The 17,403-nt window shown below is 35.2% G+C and overlaps 1 protein-coding gene across 2 annotated transcripts in view; it reads left to right on the top strand.

Moving 5' to 3' along the window:
- Positions 1 to 17,403, top strand: part of Prkd1 (protein kinase D1) — a 325,642-nt gene that overhangs the window by 197,752 nt on the left and 110,487 nt on the right. The gene's annotated exons all lie outside the window — the stretch shown is intronic.

Below are 17,403 nucleotides of genomic sequence, written 5' to 3'. Positions count from 1 at the left end.
TTGCCTTTTTTTTTTTTTTTTCTTTTTGTGGTACTGGGGATTGAACCCAGGGCCTTGTGCTTGCAAGGCAAGCACTCACTCTTCCAACTGAGCTATACCCCCAGCCCTGCCTGTTTATCTTCTATGCATCTTTCATGACTCAGTGCACAATCTTCCTCAAGATTCTAATCTGAAGCAGCATGTTTGGGTCAGATGGCAATACCTACCAGGTGCTCCCCTCATTAAAATTTATAGCACTCTATTTATAATCATGTTTGCTGGTTTTAAAATTGATGACACTCTGTAAAAGATAGGGCCATGATTATCTAATTTGTAAGGGTAATAATAATATCATAGAAATTTTTGTAAAGATTATATGAGATACTGCAAAACACACGTTTCAACTTTTATTTTTACCATTGTATTTAACATCTTGAATATCTGGTGATAAATGTTGATAAATAATTGTTGTTGAATATATTAAACTTATACACTGATTGTCTTCTTGATACTCAAATCAGATTTGAACTTAAATTTGTTATGGATGATAATCAGTTTAAAACATTATCATTATTATTTGTCAATTCAAAGAGAAAACTCTGTAAATGGGTTATTTTGTGTTTATTTTTATTAAACTCATAACTTAAACAGCATTTAACAATAAGATTTCCTGGAAATATTCATCATTAAACAAGAATAAAGAACATATGGATCAAATTTCCACTGAAGTTCAAAGTCTTAAAAGAAATGAGGAAATTTTTAAGAAATGTGCAAGTAATTTGAATAGAAATTTCTCCCAGGAAGGTACTCAAATGACCAGTAATCACTTGAAAAGATAGTCAACATCATTTGTTCTTTGGGAAAAACAACAGTGAGATACCACTTCACACATAGAAAGCTTATAGTCAAGAAGAAGGACAAAGTTTTGGCAAGAATGTGGAAAAGTCGGAACCCTTGTAGTTACTGGTGGGAATGTAAAATGATGCAGTTGCTTTGGAAAACAGGTTGGCAGATCCTTAGAAATTTCCCAACTATTCTACTCCTAGGTATCTATGAAAACAATTGAAAACATGTTCACACAAAAACTTGTACATGAATATTCATAATCTCAGTTTTCATTTTAGACAAAAAGTAGAATAAACCAAATGTCCATTAATAGATGAGTGGATAAGCAAACCATGGCATATCCACTTAATTAACTTTTAAGCAGTCATAAAAACCAAAATGATCTATCTATATCAGAAGGAACTTTGTAAACAATGTGCTGAATGAAAGAAGCCCATCACCAATGATGCGTCATGAGACTTTGAATATGAAATATCTAAGTGCACCCATAGAGACATAAATTAGACTAGAATGAAAAATGATGTTGATGGTCTTTCTCTTTGGGGTGATAAAATGTTTTGGAATTATATAGTGGTTAAACAACCTTATGAATATATTAAAAATATTAAGTAATACAATTTCAATGGGTAAATTACATGAGAACTGAATCTCAATAAATGTAGAAATGTTAAGTAGATAGAATTTTGTTTTTTCTGTTCACTTAGTGGATAAAAGTTTGGTGGGAGGATGATAACAATAACAAGGTTTTGTATTTGAAATAATATTGAGGTCTTTCATATACAATCTTAACTTTCAGTTGCTTCGGATCTATATAATATAAGGAGTAGGACCAAGAAGTTGAAAATAAGCTTTATTTCTAGTGACCTACTTAAGTAAGATGGTTATTCATATCATCCTATTTAAGGAAAAATCAGTCAATCTGAGTAATTAAAAGGACTCAACTTATACATTTATCAGTGATAGTCTTGCTGGAAAAAACAGGGCATGTTTAGCCTTGGGGGGACAGATATTGCCTGGACTGAATTATGTGTGTGAGTCCATACACAGGTGTGTAAGGGTCTATGTGTGACACACATCAAATACCTCCAAGTATCTGCTGTTTCAACTTATTTAAGATTATTCATTGTGCCATCTACCCAAAATATTAAGAAAAATAACTCATTTAATATACCTGAGTAAATGTGCATAAATATAATATCATTGAGTTTGTGAAATGGAAGTTTCGAGTCTCATTAAAACCAAGAAAAACCAGTTATTGTTGAGGGGACGCTGAGGAACACATGTAAATGTTCTTGAGATTTGTATTCAAACAGCATCAACCAGTAGGAGGGCTTTTTATAGAGTTGTGAGGGCTTTGGAGTCAGATGCACTTTGGATTGATTCCTTGACCTTCTTTTTTTTTTTTTTTTTTGCGGTGCTGGGGATTGAACCCAGGGCCTTGTGCTTGCAAGGCAAGCACTCTACCAACTGAGCTATATCCCCAGCCCTTCTTTGACCTTCTTAAGGATCTCTGAGGGATTTCCAAGACTGTAGTTTTCCAAAGAGAAAAAAAAAAAAATTCTTCTCATTCAAAATAGGATGTGTTGTAAATTAGAATTTTAGTTTGGAAAGAAAGATTAAAACATTTGTTGAACTGTTCACTAACTGCTCTTTGTCTAGCTGTGAAGAATGGAATCTTCAACAGTAGTACAATAGTCAACAGGCCATTCCGTAGGACTTCAATGGTCTCTGATTTTACATATTCTTAATGGTGGGTCTTTTCTGTGATTATGCCATCATTACATGTTTTATTTTTGCTCCCTGGATCATCTTTTATAAATAGGTCTTTCGTCTTGTACTCTGTCAAATATAGGAAGGAAGATGATTTCATCTGCACTTAGACACTCATCCTCATCTTTCACTTCTGGTCCTTTAATGAAACACTTTGCCCCATATTCTATTGTGTATTTTTGTTGTGAAAATATTCTGTGCTACCCAGCAAGGAATATATGTGTTGTCCTAAATATTTTGATACTCAGAATTCAGCACTAGGTAAGAAGATTTTTGACCACTCTGATTTTGATACTTTAGAATATGAACAACTCTTACTGTGCTTTCGAGTTTGAGAATGGCCATATATTTTGATTGAGATGAACATGGCCATATTATTCAAAGTTTGACTCATAGAAAAGTTTTACGTTGATTTTTGATCCTGTACTTTGACTCTGAAGCATTCCTAGAGATTTCTTTTTTTTGTCTCATTTATGTTTGCCTGACTGGTCAGTTGTCACTCCCCAAAAAATGCTTTCACATAGATTTGTTGCAGTATATAGGTGCAAATATGAGGTGGGAAAGAAAGTGTAAGCATAAACCTTATCATCTTCTTTATGACTCTCCCATCCTACTCTCTACTATATCCTTCTTAATTTCTCATTTTCCACTAATAACATGATATTATTCTTTAGAATGTTTTCAAGTTTGTCATCTCTTTCCCTAACTAAGAAAATCAGTTATGATCAGTTTCTCACTTTCTGGCATAATATATAACATCAGATCTAATACATACAATCATTTGAGTTTAGATCACTAGAAGTGATCCCAGATCAACGTGAAGTATGATGATTCACATACAGCATGCATGTTCTGCACACCGGAACATCAGTCCCAGAATCCAATTGCCACACCCATAAGTGTGGCTTGAGAGGAGTAGATTTCTTGAAGAATGAAAGTAAGTTAAAAAGTAAAAAGGAGACATTAGCCTAGGTCAGAGGGTGGTAGACTCAGTTGTTGGTGTTATCGCTGGTTTTGTGTGGGAAGTGATGGAACACTTCTACATTTAAACAGGAGAGCTTCATGAGCTGAGGACCAATAAGTGTAGATGAGGTAACAGAAAGAAAAACATGAGCAAAAAATGATTCACGAGGGAAAAGAATCACAGGTAAGACCACATTGCAAAGAAAATCTTAGTAAATTTCTCAAAGCAGAAACCACACAGGCTGTGTTCATTAACCTCAGTCCTATAAAATAAGATGAAAATCTAAAGGTCAGTTTCTGGCAGCATGGGCATTTTAAAGTATTTTCCTAAAAATGCAGATAAAAAGAAAAAAATAGATAATGAAGTTTTATGGACAACTCGGAAATGAAGGATAATGAGAGTACTGTACATTTTATGCTTTTAGGACATTGTCAGATGGTCATAAGAAGTAAAAACATATCCTTAATGACATTTATTAAAGACAAGAAAGTTTGTAAATAACATATTAATTATTCCACTGAAGAATATATAAAGAGACCAATAAGATAAGGGGGAATCTTTGTTTATGGAATATAAATTAGATGAAAAAAAAAACAAGAAATGAAACTGTTAGTTTTAATAGATGTGATTATAACATTTTAAATTATGTGTGGAAAAGATTTTAAGAAATGTTCTCTGAAATAATGTAGGAGTATAATGACTAAACCTCTGTAATTTGCTCTTCAAATACTTGAGTAAAGGGGAAAAATTAAAAGGGACAAGTGAAAAAATGTTGCAAAACCTTGGTGATGTTTTTGAATCTGGTGTGGGGAATGCAAGTTCACTGTGCTGTTTTACCTTTAGGTTTGAAATTTTTCATAATCAAATTAAAAATACTGAAAGAATAACTTCAAAGATAACAATCAAGGAACACTTCCCTGTCCAGAGATCAAGACTTGTGCACATCCACAGAATTAAAACAAATGGCTTAAAGGAAGTTAAATGAATGAAGAAACATACAGTTGAGAAAAGACATATTTGTGCCTAAAAATTTAACTTCATTTTGAACTGGTAGAAAAAAGGAAGATTATATAATAGGTGATGTTAGAGTAATTGGATATCCATTTGGAAAATGAACTCCAAACCTTCCGGAGTGTGACAACAGAACTCTAAACCATAAGGGAAATCATGCCAGAGTCATATTTTTTAAAATATTTAAACTTCTGAACCATAAAAATGTCATAAATACAAATTACTGTTGCAAGAATTTGAGAAAATTTTGCCATGAAAGACAAAGGATTAGAAGTTTGGGTATATGTGGATCCTCTTGCAGAAATCAAAACATGTCAAATTAGTAAAAAGGAAAAATTTGCAAAGGTCTGGACACAAAGTACATAGAAGAACTAAAAATATATGAAGACAAGGAGAAGATGAATGCACATTTGGAAAAATGCTCAACCTCCTCTGTAATCTAAGAAATGCAAATTAATTTAATATAGTTTTCACCTGGCAGATTGACAAGAATTAAAAGCCTAGTTCTGGATACAGCTCTAAGGTGGAGAAAATGTATAGCTTCACATACCATTGATTGAAAAATCAATTGGCAAAGTCCTTTTGTTAGGCAATTTTATAGTACCTTTCAAAAGTTTTAAAAAGAAAATGGCCCAATTTTACTTTTACTTTTTTAAAAATACTGCTATATACAGAAATACTTTTGCAAGGATAATAGCAACATATTAGAGATTCACAATAAAAATGCACACCAATGACTGAATTAATACTTGTACTTTGTTGTCATGAAATATTATATGATAGTTAGAAGGAAAAATAATGGGGACATATAATTCTTGACATGAAAATATTCATGACATTTAATGAAGTGGAGATTTTATTCTGTAGTATGCACTTCGTCAACCACATGAATCTGTTGTTGCACATTAGCATTCAATGGGCAAAGACCTTCCTAATTTCATCCCAAACACAATTTCTTAAACTTCCTGGAAGCAGTGCAGGTTTAACTTTGTGCTGTATTTTTAAACAGAGTCCTGGCTATGTTGATTTTGTCCTTAATTAAGGGGGAAATGGACCCTGATTTTATGTCTAGTCTGAAGACTCACATGCTAGCAAGCAGGGCAGTCACACTTTGCATGGAGCTGTGTCTGGGAGACCTGTGCATTGTCACATGGCTCTAATGCAAATAGAGGCTTAGGATGAAGTATCTCTAGTGAAGAGCTAACTTTCTCCCAATTTTAAGAGTAGTAGACAACTAGAAAAAAAAAATTGAAAAGGTTAGTACTTCCTGTGGCATCTAAACTTAAGTGACAACCCAGAGGATAGAAATTTTTTCAGAAAGCAAAGCTAGTACCTACCATCAGGATTTTTTTCTAAATAGAGCATTTTTAATATTTCATTTCTACCCTGTCAAACTTGATAGAGATTGATGAACCTTACTTTATAAAAATCTCAAAACTGTAAAATGCACTCCTCCTAAGTAATACTGTTATACTTGTTACTTTGCCCTCTTCATTAAAAAATGACATACTGTAGAACCATGCCTACTTCACTTAATTTAAAAATTTTCTATCATATCTTATTATCAAGATAATAGTAATTGGAAACATTTATTTATGTTTAAAATGTCATTTTTGAATTTTTTTTCCAAAATTAGCTTCAAATATCCAGATCTTTGAAGTGAGGAAGCACTCAGCAGTGGGTTGTTGTAAATACCTTCACTCTGACAGATCCTGTATAACTACTGATTACAGTTTTTAGAAAAATTTGAAATATAAGGTATAATCAGAAAAACACATTTCGTAGTGTATATGTGAGCATCCCTTGTTTTCTTATGAATTTTGACCTTGAACTACTTTAGAAATGCATAGCGTATCTTCAGATATTGCTCTGCAAGTCAGAATAAACATTTATTCTCAGGTGTTCTGTCTTCTCTGGCATATAAAATTACAGGGTTCTTATATAATTTAAAAAAGTAGAAAGTTGTGGGAGTTATAGAATTTCATTATGTCAAACAGGAATACATTAAATCTTACTATTTGTTAAAGTTAAAAATACATTTGATGAACTTTCTGGAAAAAATTCAAGCATGATAACATCAAAAAATTTAAAAAGAACTTGTGTGGTTATCTAGAATTTCCTTAGCTAATTCAAGAAATAAATTCTATATTATGACATTATTACCTTTCCCCCAAAGTTTTCTCGCACACAGATTTTAATAAAATAGATGTTTTCAGTCAGTTAAGGTACTGTTTGTTAATTAGTAGAACAGCTTCATGAAATTTAACTTTTAAAATGTTAGTAAAAGCAAATCTGCATACGTGATACAGACCATCCTGATTTTAGGGAATGTTGAATTAGATAATAATTGAACTTTTAATTGAATGCTTAATCTTATATATCTATATTCATTTATGTTATATGAACACTGGGAGTTGTGTTAATGTTATGATTTACCATCTGAGTCTAAGAGGCACTCTGCTTTGGAGCATGGTATAAAAATAGTTTTCAAAAGATGCAGCAATAAGTATTAGCTCCTGATACTGAGATTTTAAATTGTATAATCAGACCAGGAATGGATTTAAATCTGAGCACATGATTTTTTTTTCTTTATGTATCAAAATGTGGCTATACGCTGTCAATATGTGGGCCTCATATGACCTGAAGATGTATTATTGGGCCAATAAAACTTTTTTTCTAGAAAAGTAGATCAGATATTAGATATTTAGAAAGATAGAGATTTCACATGAAAGTCTGGATATCAGGGTTGAAAATTCAAAGGATCTTGTACTCAGGCTCAGCATCTCAAGGTAGCCACTACCAAGTGGCCTCTTTACTGATGAATCTTGATTTTTTTAGTTCACTGCAGTCACCTTCACTCTCTTTTCTTCTCTTTCCTCTGAAATTTGCAATTTCAAATTTTGTCTCTCACAATATAGAATTATTTAGAAGAAACTGTCTCTGGCAAATAGTAGAAAACAAAAATTTGAGACAGCTTAATGTTATAAGCAAAATATATTGTAGTAATATGAAGTGATTCACTTCATTTATCTTTATTGTTTTGCCATGTCTTATAAACATTTTTAAAACATCTTTATGAGATGTAATTCATCTACCATAATACTCATTTTAAATTAACAATTTAATTGGTGTTAGTACATTCACAGAGTTGTATAGCCATCATTGCTGTCTAATTTTAGAAATTTCCATCATCCTAAAAAGAAACTCTGGGGGCTGGGGAGATAGCACAGTTGGTAGAGTGCTTGCCTTACAAGCACAAGGCCCTGGGTTTGATCCCCAGCACCGCAAAAAAAAAAAGAAACTCTATACTATTTATTTATTTATTTTTATTTGGTGCTGAGGATCAAACCCAGTGCCTCACACTTGCTAGGTGAGCGCTTACCACCGAGCCACAACCCCAGTCCCAAAACTCTATACTATTAACAGTCTTCATAGGCATCTTAAAAGAATGAACCTGGTAGGAAGTGGGAAATGGTGGAATCAGCTTATGTCTATAATCCAATTTTTATTTTAAAACTTGGGAAACCTGATTTTTAAGTCTTATAACTCTTTTTCTAGTTTTGTGTATACTTCAAATTTTATAGCCACGCATCTTATCTCTTCATTCCAGATACTGATTTAAAAAAAAATTAAAAGAAGACATAAAGCAAAAGCAAAAGAGTCTTTGTACATATACCAAGTGCATGACTTTCTGGAGTATCACTTGATATTTTCCTGATGTTGGATATGAACCTGTTAATCAGTGATCTATAGGTATAATTTTCAGCTCACTTTTCTTAACCTCTTAATTAGCTTGGGCCATTCTTACATGTGCTTGGCTGAAAACAAGATGCTTTATGAACTGGTATTGCCTCTTTTAGTTTAAACCAAAGAGCACTGCTGGAAGACTTACCACTAAGACAGTGTGCCTCCATCTGGCTCAAATAGATCAACTACTCTGATGATCCAATCTGAAATTTATATTTTGTGTTTATTGTTCTCTCTTTTTCCTCTTTCTAATCTCTTTTAAAAAATCTGCTGTAGTTTTGCCGGATTCCATTGTCTGAGACTTGTCCTCTTTTCTGATATTTCCCTGAACATTCATGTAAACTTTCTCCAGTTTCAAAATGACTTCCTTGAAATAAGACACTCATATTCAGCTGCCCCTCCAGTCAGCATCTCCACTTGGAATATACAACAAGCTTCATAAATCCACCATGTCCAAAACCAAAAAGCCCCTCTTGGTTTCCTCCAGACTCTTCCCATCTCAGTAAATGGCACCTCTGTGCCTCCTTTTGCTCTCTCTACAAACTTGGAGTTATCTTTGCTTTCTCTTCTTCTTACTGTACATCTTCTCTCTTATCAGATCATATCTGATCCCCACTTCAACATAGATTCAGACACTGATCATTTCCTCTCTCTACTGCTTTCACTCTGGTCCAAGCCGGCATCATCTCTTACATATGTCTGCTCTTGACTCCATGGATAGCAGCTGGACAATCTTATCAAATTCTAAGTTGAATTATATCACAATTTTATTCAAATCCCCCCAAAACTATCCATTTTACTAATCCATGACTCTCCCCATTAGGTGTTCTATTAGGTCTGTGCTGTGGGAGGCACCATATGTTCTAACTGGCTTCAGGACTATTTCTTGAACACACCAAGTCCGTTATCACCTCTGGGTCTTTTGCATGTTAATCTTTCTACCTGGAATGTTCTTGCCCCAGATATCTGTCCAGTGGACTTCTCAGTGAGTTCTTGCCTATCCACTTTTGCCAAATTATTCTGTCTGAAAAATCCCTGATACTTCCCATTGCCCCTTCTTATTTTATGTTTTATCACTCCTATTCCCCTTTGGTTTTTTCTTCTCCTATGTATTCATCACATGCTAGCATGCTATATGATTTATTAATCTAGCTTATTTCGTATCTCTCCTCTACTAGAATGCAGTCTCACAACAAAATAAATTATTACTTTTCACTCTATTATGTCAGTGCCTCACAACTTTTAGAACATATGAATTGCTCAGCAAATATTTGTTATTTCAAAGAATACAGCCTATTCATCCATTTGCTGCTAAAATATTGAGAAATGGTCTAGAAGAAATTTTACCTTCAACATATGACCTTCTGCAGCAGAGTCTATTCTATCTCATATTTGGGCAAGTTAACTTTATAACTGAAATGCATGACAAATAAGCAGTGTGTTTAGTTGAGACATATTGTGTATGAATGACCAGTATGACATGTCTGCCCAGAAAATTACAGTGGTCTTTGGTGAGCAAAGAACAAAGGGAATGACAATCTTACTGTATTCTGCATAGTCAGAACATGTATCACTGTCAGTTTGGGGCATCATATTTTTATCATAATTTCAATGAAGTGTAGTCTTCTAGAGAGAGCTACTTGTACGTGAGAGCCTAGAAACTGGTTTATAAGAAGAGGTAAACTGTCTAGAGTCTCCTCCTGGCAAAGATAGAAATTCAGGTGGTAGAAGGTAGGTAGTTCCCATGAAGTTAGGTGTATATTTTCAAATGTACTACCTAAGAAAGATTCTTTGAATGAAAATATGGATGAGATTTTCCTCTATAACTCCAGTAGGAATAAGCAAGACTTATAGGAGGCATATTTTGGTTTAGTCTAAGGAAAAATCTTAGTGAAAGAAATGTCCACAATGGAACAAACTCTGTTCTGAGCAGATTGATGCCCTATTGCAGGGAGCCAAGTGGGTAACATTCTGTGAATGATGCTGCAGAGGTTATCTCTGAGGTGTTCATTCTTTAAACAGTCATTTCACCTCAAAAGATAATATGGATTGGAAAACTTGCCCTAATTGTAACTGTACCAGGATTTTTAAAACAGTTATTAATATTTGCTTTTGTTGGATGTCATATAGCAGTTCAGGTCTGTGGAAGAATTGAATTTCTGCTTGAAATTCACAAATAACTCTATGAAAAATCCTTTTATACATATAATCATTTATAAAGCAGTTTTTAACTTTCCAATAATCTAAATAACAAAGTATTTGTTATTTTTTGTGTGGGTTTCTGGGTTCCTCAGGATTGGTACCCGTTATACTGTGAAGCTTTACGTTGATTATACCATGAGAAAATAAATAGACTTGAGCCAACATTGCAACAAAGAATATGAGGTTTAACTGAATTCTCAACAGCCATTGGCCACCACAATTCAGCCCTGTTAGCCTTAGAACCCAGTGTCTCAGAAGTTCCAACTTTCTGACTTAGAGCAGGTATTTCCTAAATATCAACATTAAGCCATGGCAACAGGAGTCATGACATCTCTAGCGTATAATCAATTAGTAAGAGCACCATAGGCACTGGTGGTTTAGCCCAGGTGCTCTCCAGATATTGTCTAAGTAAATAAGAGAGGTTTCTCATTTGTATTAAAGGTGCACAAATTCATTACCAAATAACAGATTTCAAAATACCTGCATTGTATTACTGAGCAGCAGTTTAAGAAATGAAAGGGCCATAGGATGATTGTTCTAATGTACGTGACCTACGCTTCATCTCTGCATCAACTTATTTGTTATCATGTATAATTTAGTTACTGTGGAATGAGTCAATATTAACCAATGCAGAGAAAACTGCTATGGTTATCTGCAAAATTATGTCTCAGATAACTTCCAAAATCATAAAATTCTACTTATCATTTTCCTATAAGGAAATGATGGTAGTTTCATGAAAGGACAGGGAAAGAATGGGTGAATTAAGTGTGTGGGGAGTAGCAAAGTAGTCTAAATTGGGGAAAAATGAGGCTACGAGCAAGTGTTTTATCAGATCTCAACCTTCCTTATAAAAAAAAACTGTGCATAATATTTTCAGTTATTTACATTAAAACTAAACTTGAATCATAAGAGGATAATATTCCATTTGCCCCCCACTTACCAAACACTGTAAGTCCCTTTGGCTACACACATTTGCAGTTATTTTCCTTCTTCTTTTACAATCCTTTTCCTAAGAACAATCTCCTAAAAATGCCATTCTTTGAGGTTCTCCTTAATTAAAATCCAGCAACTAAGTCATTGAGTTCTCATGCTTTCACAGTGCAACTGAGGTGGTAAGATAATCTGATATTCTAGGGACATTTAATTTGTTTTTTAACTGTGTACATGGAGAGATTTAAAGGCAGGAATATAATCATCTAACAAGTACATTTGAACTGAAGACTGCTGGAAATCTCTGTTTTCTTTTGAGCATAATTTTTAAAAAGAGTAGAAAGTATTGTGAACTCCATTTAAAGAAACTTTTGCATTTCTAAAATGGCCCATCCAAATTATTGTAAGGGAGCTAAATTATGAATCAATTATTTCAAGCACAGAATTATTGAAAGATTTAAGTTTTACTCCTAGCTTGGTTGGCTCTGTGGGTTAAGTTTCACGTCTAAAATACTGGATTTATATGCATATATGATGGCTTAGTGTGCTACTTGCTCTGGTGACACAGCCACCTAGAACCCATTGTGTGCATCTTCAAAAACCCTGTCACTGAAGGAGCTAGCCAGGAGAGGAAAGCCTTATTTGAAAATTCCCATAGCTTGTGTACTAGCTCAGACCATTCTGAATATGCCTTCAGAGTCTGTAATATGGCAATGGCAAATTGAAGGATCTTTAATTATAAAAACGTGAAGTACTAAAAAAAAGTGGACTTTTTTTTTTTTTTTTTTTTTTTTTTACCCTTTATGCAATGAAATTCTACTCCTCCGAATACCAGCTCCACTGCAAGTTACCGTCTGGACAAACAGAACTTTTTTTGACTGCAGGGAGATGTGAATCTTGAGCTGTTGAGTTCTCTATGGACCATATGCTCTCAGAAAGCCCTTGTTCTCAAGGGAGTATTTTAGAATTACACCATACCATGGTGCTTGTGTATGGATCAAAATGAAAGAGTTATACAGATCAGTGGGTTTGATGGTAATGTAAAGAGCCACACCATCATTCATGTAAGCATTGAGTTGACTTATTATAGCACTGGAAATAGTTTGAGAAAGGAGGCAAGACTGAAGGCAGAAAAAAGAGATGATGAAGCAGACATTCAGGTAAGAAATGATGGTAGTAAAATTGGAGAAAAATAGATAGATTTTAGGAGGAACAAGAGCTAGTTATTGATTATTTGGAGACAGAAAAGAGGTAAAAATCAAGGAGGACATCCATGTTTTTGGATGGGGGTTATGTGATAGAATTAAAATAAGAACTCTGGTAGTAGCAATAGGTTTTGAGGAGAAGTTGTTGAGTCTGGTTTTGAGTATATTACATTGAAGGGTCCTATGAACTGAATAGATGAACTGTGTAATAATAGGTGGTTGTACAGATTCATAGCTCGTGATATATTTGGGGCTAGAGATAGTCATTAGGAGGTATAAACATTCTTAAGATAATTAAACCATGGGAGTGTATGACCACATTCAGAAAGTGAGAAAAGAGGAACCTGTATTTAAAAGTTTAAAGACAAAGGAGGTCATAGTGGGAGGATATGTCTAGCACACTGGACATCATGATAACTAGGTTATATAATTCTGACTTTGCCACTGACTGTAACTATGCCATGGGCAAGTAATTAAATTATTCTCATTGCATTTTCCTGATCCATGCCACAGACAACCTCCACCCCCACCTGCCTCATAGAGCTGAATATTGGTACCCCAGAGATGTCTATGTCCTAATTGTGGAACCTGTAAATGTGTCAGTTTGTATGGAAGAGGAGAATTAAGATTTCAGAGGGAATTAAGGGTGCTAATGATGTGATTTTAAGATGAGGAGATTATTCTGATAGGCCAAAATATTAACAAGGATCCTTCAGTGTAGAGGAGAGAGGTACCAGAGAGAGAACCAGAGAGGCAGCGGCTTGTAAAGGTCTTGGCCTATGTGACTGTCTTCAGAGATGTAGCAATGGACCATAAACCAAGAAATGCAGTAACTGGAAAGGCAAGAAAACCAGATTCTCTCCTAGATGACTCCAGGAGGAATATGATTGCTGACAACTTGATGTTAGCCTAATGAGACCCATATTGGGCTTTTGACTTCCAGAATTGTAAAATAATAAATGATATTTCTAAGCCACTAAGTTTGTGGTATAGCAGCAATAGGAAACTAATACAAATGTGGGACAGATGAAATCAGGTTATGATTATGAAGTGATTTTAGAGACAGCAAATTGGTTGACAGATGTACATGCTTTTAGGGTATGCCTAGTGTTCACCTATCAATTTCAGTGACAGATGCTGAACACCAGGTGTGGGTGAATTGTCTTCCCAGATGTGGTTGGTTGTAGCATTAGATTCTTAAGCAACTACTTTGTAACAGGAAAGATGATCAGAAGACATACATAAATACACATTAACAGTGAGAATTCTGGTATGTGGATAATTATGGAGTGCTGAATGGTGTGTTAGAGTGATGGTGGGAACTAAAGACTGCTTTCCACCCCAAGCAAGGACCTCCTTCATTCAGGGCCCCATTGCAGTTGTCAGGGGCTTAATTGTCTTTGTAATAACTTGTGCTTCAGTCGTATATGAGTTTTGAGCTCATGCTACTGACCTTGAAGAAATTAGCAAAACTTTTTGAATCCCAGGTAATACCTGATCAGTAGAGTTGTTGTGAAGAGGTAAGTATGTCCTCCTCATTTTCCCCATTTCTCTCTACTCCTAATCTCAACCAATTTGTCCTCCCATCAAAAGTCTAAAGACCCCTGGTTTCAACTGGACTTTGATACAATTTCAGATACAATTTCAGAGATTTTAGGCACTTTGCTTCTCCTGATATATCATCATAGGAGATTAAAGTATGCTTTTTTTAAGACTAATCAAGTTTTCTATTTTCATAATCTTCTTAAAGTTCATATTATGAAAAGAAGTATTTTGTAGTGACCATGTCTCATGAAATAGAATCTGGTTGGCTGACCTGGGAATGATGTCCGTCCCAGGAAGTTTCAGGCTAGCAGGCCACAAAACCTAGACAGGGAAGAGGTCAAAGACATATTGTGGAAACTGAGCTTTAGAAATGAAGCTGAAAAAGCCTCTGACCACAAACTGGTATGTTGTCAGAGTCAATAGGTGGTAAGTTCTGTGCTGTGATCAGTGTCAGTCCAGCCTAACCTCAGGTAAAGATAGTGGCAGTACTAATAATAGGTTTCTTCCAGTATACTTAACAAGGTGTCAAATACTGTCTTAAGCATGTAATAAGTAATCCTTGAAATATTCCTTTAGATAAATAATGTGATTTTCATTCCCACTTCACAGATGGAGATACTGAGGTATAGAGAGGTTTACTAATTCAGCCAAAGTCATACAACTGGTAAGTGGCTAGTAGAATTATGTGGCATACTGGAAAAGTCCCTAACCTGAAATCCAAGAACTCATTCTTTAGAATAGAATATATATATCACACAATAGCAAGAACCAGATCCCTGCTTAGTTTCTATGGCTGAACCTCTGGAAGGAAAACTGGCAATATCAAGATAAGGCAACAGGTATGAAGGGGATTCCTTAGACATGGGTCATAGTATGACAGTGGGAAAATACTTCAGTTATCAGAAGTGGGTAAACAGAGCACCTGAAGTGTGAAGGCAGAAACAGCACAGTAGTCACACTTGATTGACAAGAGTTGCTGGGTAACATTCCAGAATGCAGAGCAGAGGAGCAGCAGAAAACCCCCAACCATCTCCCAAATGACCACACTTCTATGGTCATTCTTCTAAATGGACATCCCAGACCAGGTGTGAGAATCCTGGTCTTGCAATTCCATCCAGTCACATCAGGCACATCAAACAAGTGCTTCACCTCTTAAATAGGGTGCTCAATTCCTATTCAAACAGAAAAAAAGCCAAAAGGATACAAATTAGATGAGAAGTTTCAATCTGCAAGGGGGACAGGACCTCTGCTCCCTGTTTCCTAAAACTATCAAAGAAAACTCGGAAATCTTTTCTAAGAATTGTGCATACCAGCTCCAACACGGATTGTGTCTCCCCCCCTTATAATGCAGTTACTATGGAAAGTTATTATATGTGCATCTTTGAAGACTTTAAAATGGAAATAAACATTTCCCCCAAATCAGCTGTCATCATCAAAATGAGAATCTGTCTTACTGTTAAAAATTCTGAGTTAAAAAAGTTTCTATTTCTAAAACTAAATGCTGATGAGAGCTATATAGTCCAAAATAGAAATGTTTTTTTCCTAAGCCTAAACATCTGAACTTGAGTTATAGTTAGCTGGTCCAGTGTTGCATAGAAAAGACACACATACACACACACACACACACACACACACACACACACACGGAGAGATGTATCTTCTGCTCATTCTTTGTGTTATAATTATTCAACTTGCCAAAATTTTAAAACTAAAACTCCACAAAGGACTCTATATGTCTTCAAAGATTTATCATCTTTATTGGAAAATATATTAGCATGTATATGGTATGGTTAAGAGTATAAATCATTCACATTTATGCAATTTAGTTTTCTTGAACAAAGTGAAGCCAAAATTGAATGAAATTCTCCTGCTTGCTCTAATGAAGTTTGCAAAATCACCTTCCATTTCTTTGGTCTTTTTTTTTTTTTTTTTTTCTTTCTTCACTGAAATGCAACTCTTCAGGTGTTTGGGTGTGTTGTCCTCTTCCGAGAGTAGAGTTTGGATGAACTTCCAATGGAGTTATGATGAGAAGAACAGTGTTTTTGCGTGTGTTTAATTTGGCACTCACTCCCTGTTATGCATTTGGATTGTGAAGCATGTTTAAACAAGCTGAAAAGAAGCACTCAAAGTGGGGGAAAGACATATATCCCAGCAGTCATAAAGTTAGATATTCTGTATAAAGTAAGGTGTTCGTGACCCTGATGGCCATCAGACTTGGACAGAGTGGGCTGCTCTTAGCATTTTGAGTGGGAAATAGGAAGAAGTCACATTGGCCCCGTAGCCTGAGAAATGTTGCCAAATGGACCAAGCCTGGGAATCCAAGCGGCTTACAATTTGAAGTTTGTCTAAACTTTACTCCAAAAAAAGGACTCCATGTTTTAAAATCAAGAAATGAAATGAAAAACTTTATATGAAAGACGATTTTTGTAGGATACCCCCTATAAAGTAGGAATTATTTTTTCAGAATTTAGAAATCAAAGCATGAAAGACAAGAAAGTCTTGAAAACTAAGTTTAAATTTCCAATCCATTGGGAAAACAATGTATGCCTTAATTTGCTAACAATCTCAGCGGTGTGATAACTGTAGGAGAATATTTTCAGAATTTTGACTCAGAAGAGCCTGCCTCAGTCCCACTCAGTGAGCAGTGTCTGTCCTTCCTAGTTCTGTTCCATTCAGGCCTACACATTTTGGTATGCTGGTATGTCCTTCCATTTTCTTAGAATCATCTTGGTAAACTGAGGGCATGTCTACTTGTTTCACCCTGGTTTCTTTTAAAGTCTGGAGACACAGGTTGACTCAGAACAGATATTCCCTCCCTGGGTACACCATGCCCCTCCTTGCCACCCACTTGCTATGTTGGAGACAAAAGAAAGATAAAAGGTGATGCAACTCTGTCTGAAAGAACCAGCAGCTTGGCAGATGAGAGAACAATGCTCTTAAGTTATTGGTGCATAATGCAGGGTATTACATGAAACTATATAGTCCCTGTGTCTTGGAGAACCAAATGCTATAGACATTCCAAAGACATTGGAAGGTCAGGGAGACTTGCTGGAAATGGTGATTCTTGAACTGAGCTCTGGGAACTGGTTTTGAGAACGTGAAGAACTTTTCAGTTAAGAAGACCTGCAACATCGGTTTGCACCAAAGGTTTGTTAACTGTGAGAAAATGGTCAATAGGGTCAGACTGTCCCACCTGCACACAGC

Source organism: Sciurus carolinensis, chromosome 2 (genome assembly GCF_902686445.1).
Source record: "Sciurus carolinensis chromosome 2, mSciCar1.2, whole genome shotgun sequence".
NCBI lineage: Eukaryota > Metazoa > Chordata > Mammalia > Rodentia > Sciuridae > Sciurus > Sciurus carolinensis.
This window is presented reverse-complemented; position numbering and strand designations above follow the sequence as displayed.